This window comes from Propithecus coquereli, unplaced genomic scaffold (genome assembly GCF_000956105.1).
Source record: "Propithecus coquereli isolate 6110/MARCELLA unplaced genomic scaffold, Pcoq_1.0 Scaffold456, whole genome shotgun sequence".
In the NCBI taxonomy this organism is placed as follows: Eukaryota; Metazoa; Chordata; class Mammalia; order Primates; family Indriidae; genus Propithecus; species Propithecus coquereli.
Genome location: NW_012150352.1, coordinates 1381217 through 1386475, shown reverse-complemented (window position 1 = coordinate 1386475; position 5259 = coordinate 1381217).

Genomic DNA, 5259 nt, shown 5'->3' with positions numbered 1-5259 from the left:
GGGCTTTTCTTGGTGGGGAGGACAAGGACAGCACACAGGACAGGGTGGAGCCTGAGGTGAAGGGGACAGAAGAGCCCTTCAGGGGCGAGTACAGAGGGACGTCGGGCAGGGCCAGAGATCGTCCCTCAGTGACCCCATGTGGCCAGATGGATGGGTCTGTTCCCATGTGGGGCTGTGGGCCTGCAGCTGAGCTGTAGAGGCCAGACAGTGTCCGGCCGGAGTGGCAGGGCTGGCCCTATGCGTAAGGGCTTGGCCACACTGCCGGTGCCAGGCCGGCCCGCCCTTCCTGGGGCCTGGCAGCAGCCTCAGAGGTGGGGCGCAGGAGAGGGCACGGTCCAGGGCTGCCCCAAGCAGGGCGGGCTGTGCACCCAGCTGTCCTGTGAGGACAGGGGACACACTGCCCCACCCTTGGGCCATGCCACCGGACACTCACATGACCCCCTCCTGGCTGCCCGCCTGCCAGCACGCCTGCCAATCACGCTGACCTTCCCACTAGCACCTGCTGGGGGCTGACAGAGGTCTCTATTCCCGGCCGGGCGCCTGCTTGGGTTATATTTAGGCCATGGGGCCCTGGGGGTGGGGGTGCTGCTGACCCCCTCCAGGGTCCAGGGCAGGGCAGCTGGGCCTGATGGCTCAAGCTGAGCTCCGAGGCCCCAGTGCCATCTGTGGGGCCTCTCCCTCAGCTCCTCGTCCCACATGCAGGCTGGGAGGGCTTGGGCCACCATGTCCGTGGGAAACTGAGGCTGGTCTGAGGTCTGAGCTCCCGGCCTTGGGAGAGCGGGACTGACAGCACTGAGGGGAGAGGCCGGGGGCTCCGTGCTGGGTGGGGGCTGGGGCAGGCCCAGCCATGCCATGAGGTCATTCCCTCCTGGGAGCTCCCGGGGCCCTGGCAAGGGCATGCTGAGCCCCAGGCCCTTCCTGCCCGGCCCGGGCTGGAGCGCTCTTCCCTCCTGCTGCCCAGGCAGGATGTTCCAGGGAGGAAACGGCCCCTCAGAGGCCACCCCACCCCGATGGAGTCCAGGGCCACTTCCTGCCCTGCGTGGGCCTTGGTTCTGCCCCCATTCTGCCAGCCAGGCCGGACCCCAGACTTCCTGCCCTGTTCTCAGCCTCACCCAGCCTCGGAGGCACGGTCAGAATGCACTGGGCTACCGGGCCTGAGAGCCCCTAGGCCCCCTGCCCTCGCCCCACAGCCTTGGTCAGAGGGAGGTAAAACCCACCCGCCCCCTGCCCAGCCTTCTCCAGCACCAAGGTACCTCCTTCAGACAGTCCCTGCTGGGCCACCACCTACTGCTCTGAAGCCCCTCTCGGTGGGGACCATGGGCCTAGCCACCCCAGGTCCAGTCCCAGAAGCCGGTGGCTGCATGGGAGCATCACCTGCCTGCAACCCCGCAGGGCCGGCCTTAAACCAGTGGGCCAGCCTGGGTCCGATGGGTCCTCCTGGCAGAGGTCGTGACCCTGCTCCGTGGGCAGCCGTGTCCCCAGGGGCGGTCACCCTTCAGCTCAGCCCCCACCCACTAGGCCCTCCACACCCTATTCAATGGGGCTTCCTGCCCTGCTGACCCCAGACTTGGGCGAGTGTCCTGGTCACCCTGCCCAACTACCCCCACCACCCGCAACAGGAAGCATGTAACTGGGGGATTGTGGGGCTACAGGACTGGGATTGGAGGGGCCAAGGACAGGGCTGGGGGCTCTGGGCGGAAGTGGGGCCTCAGCCCACTCTGAGGTACAGGAAGGGGGGTCTCAGAAGCTTCCTCTCGGCCAGACGTGCTCTTGGCGGTGCTGGGCAGCCGGAGGGTCAGAGGCCTGGCCGCAGCTGCCCCTCCTCTCCAGCCAGCCACCAGCTGGGTGGCCTGTACTGCAGCAGGCCTCGGGCTCCGTAGCTGGGTGTCCCTCAGGTCCCCTGCAGGTGGCCAGCACTCGGGACTGGAAGGCTCTGAGCCGGCCCGGCCTGGAGGCATGGCGTGGGCTCAGGGAACACTCAGGCCCCCTCAGCCTGGCCTGTGTTGCCTCCAGCCAGACCTCCCTGAGCCTCGGTTGCCCACCTCTGCAGTGAGGTGACGATCCTGGACCCCACCAGACTCAGAGGAGCTGACAATGACCCTGGAGATGAGCTGACGGAAGATGCTGGGCCTTCAGGGGCCAGGGCAGTGTGGGCCAGGCCCTGCCAGACCCCTAGTCCCCAGCCCGTGGCCCAGCTTCTGTTCATGTTACAGCCTTCCCTTGTGCCCACCCAGCTCCCCTGAACTTGGGGGTGCAGCCCCCCAGGGCCTTTCCTGTCACCCAGGGCTGGGCCCAGCCTGGTGCCCCATCAGTCCCGCAGACACACACCTCTAAGGAGCCAGAGCCAGGAGCCGGCCCAGCCCGGAGGCCTCCCGGGCCCTGCACACACAGACAGGTGCCGGAAAAGGCTGCAGGGGACTCTGGCCCAGTCAGCCCGGGCTGCAGAAGGGCGGGGTGGGGGTGGGGGGGAGCTCTTGCCCTTGGGCAACTGCTGGGAGCAGGGGAGGTGCCCTGGAGCACCCCGCCTGCAATGGCTGGACTGTGCCCCCACTGCACCGATGGATGGAGAGCTGGAGGCTCCGGGGACCCATGTGCTGCTTCTCAGTCCCCCTGAGTCCCCACGCCAGGAGCACCACTGGTTGGGGCGAGGCCGGCACCTCGGCTCCAGAGTCTGTGTCTGTGACTGTGCCGAGGTGGGGATGGGCCCGCCCCGGCCCACACATGACGGGCAGTCGTCCATCAGCACGGCCAGCCCCTCTGCCATCCATCACCAGCCGCCGGCCACGGGAGGAATGGCTGGGAGGAATGGCCTGTTTGTTTTGCCAGCTCCGCGTCTCTCCCTGGGGCGGGGGCTGGAGGAAGTGGCCATTTTCTGCCTGGGCGAGCGGGTGGACAGCAGGGCCAGGCAGGGCGGCACGGGCAGAGCTGGGCTGGGATGGCCCCGTGTGGATGCCCAGGCCTTGCCTCGGTCTCCCCTCTGGCACTAGAGCCAGTGACACTGAAATTTTCTGACTGTTCCCACGGCGGCTGTCTCCAGCCAGGTCACTCACCCCTGCCCCTTGCCACTGAGTAGGGTGGGCTCAGGTGTCAGCTGCCACCAGGTGGGGGGTCCCCCATGTCTGAAATCCAAGATGCTTGATCCCGGCTGTCCACACTGGCCACGGGGAGTGGCTCGGCTAGGTGCAGGCCATAGACCAATCACAGTTGGGGTTGGGGATGCCAGGAGTTCTAGAAGGGCCTGGGCGCCAATGTGAAGACCTCCAGCTCAGATCAGAACTGGAGACTTTTGGGGTCACATTTTAAAAGGCAGCACATGTAGAATGGAGGAGGTGACATCCTATACCCAGAGGCTGCTGTCCAGACCTGGAGCAGCATCCTCAGCACCCCCCCATGACCCATGATGCTTCATGATGGTGGAATTTGCACGGTAGGAGGCAGCTGCAGATACATGTGCAGACATGGTATACATAACAGGTATCATTTGCTGACACTGTGCTAGGTGCCTGAGACTCATTTTTATCAATTCTCACAACACCCTCAAGGCTCTGGTGGCTGGAACTGGGATATGTCACATACAGCTGCAGCCTCAGACCTCTGCCCATATCCTCTGACCCACAACAAGTCCCCCTCACTCCCCCTAGGCCTAGGCTACCAAGGAGGGCCTGCTGCAGCATCTGGGCCAGGAGCTGTTGGGCCCCTGCTCCAGGGCAGACGCCAGGTGCACACTGAGTGTCAGAGGGGCCTCTGTCCCTAGGAAGCAGAGCCGGGCGCCCAATGCTAGAATCAGGGAAATGCCCTTCAGATTCAGTCCGTACAGTTCAGGGTCTCCTCCATTCCCTCTTGGGTGCCCCCTGTTTTCTTACCTCCCAGGCAACTGTGACGACTGCATAGCACTTCTTCATTTAGAAGCAAGACCTTCTTCCAGAACTTTCTCTCCTTAGACCTGGGCTGCTTCCTCTGCCCTGGGACAGCCCAGCACATGTGTGCAGGGTATCGCCCCATTTCACCTCCCCAGACTGAAAGACACTCTGCCCTGAGTTAAGACTCTGGCTGGTCGCAGCGATGTTAGGAAAGAACCTGATTGTGACAACTCACTCAAGGTGGGAGTGACTAGCTGTCACCTGCCTTGAATGTGCAGAGATAGGTGGGAGGAGGTGGGGGTGGGACATTAGAGGGCACAGAAGGAACTCTCTGGGTGAGAGGGGAAGGCTCGGGGGCCAGTCCCCCCTTCCTCCGGGGTTCTGAGCCCCCAGCCCAGCCTTCAGCTCACGCGGGCTGGCCCGGCAGGACTCATGTGCCGCCCTGATGACATTTGAGGCCATGCTGCTCTACACACATGGACCAGGCCAGTCTTCTTGGGGCTACCTTCCCTGTTCCCTGAAGCTCTGGTGACCCTGAGTCTGGCCTGGAAGGGAATGAGGACACAACAGCAAGTGTCCTGGGGCCAGCACCACCCTGACAGCCCCAAGGAACAGGCAGAATCAGCAGAGTGCAGCCTGGCTGGGCCTGAGCTCCAGCTGCAGTGGGCACCTCGGCCACTCACACCCACCGCCCAGGGCCGCGCTGTTCCCAGGGAGCCTGAGACAGCCTGGCGCCCGCCCACATCACCGCCCGGGATGGGGTGGCCGCTGGGTCAGTTGGTCCTGGCAAAGGCCCTGGAGGGAGGGGCTAGACTGGCTTTGGGGCACCGGTGAAAGCTCACATCCGTCTGTCTGTCTGCCGAGCACAGCTGGTGCCAGGCACCCACTCAGCAGGACGGGGCAGCTGGTGCCTCCACGCCGCCCATGCCCTCCTATCCCAGCGGCAGAGGCCAACTTCACTCACCCCCTCGGTGGAAGCCTGAGTGGGGCAGCTGCCCGCCCCTGTCCTTCTGGTCCTGGTGCTGGGCTGGCCGCGGCAAGCTGAGGGTCCAGGCCTAGCCAGGGTCCCTTCCCTCCTCCACCCTGCAGCCCCCAGCCCCACTGGCATTACCTCAGAGCAGACAGCAGCTTGGAGGGGACCCAAGTTGTGGGAGGGGGCTTTGGTAGAGGCAAAACTGCCCCCACCTACCGCCAGCTGCCAGGAGAGCAGGAAGGGCCCAGGTGACCCCCCCCATCATACACAGATCCATGCCAGACCCTCTGGGCCGCTGGAGTCATCTAGGCAGAGGCAGAAGAGGCCGGGGAGGAGGGGTGGGTGGAATAACCAGCTCCAAGTCCCAGCCCAGGACCCGTCCTGGGACTGACTGGGGAGTGGGCCCGGCAGGCAGGGGCTGGCAGC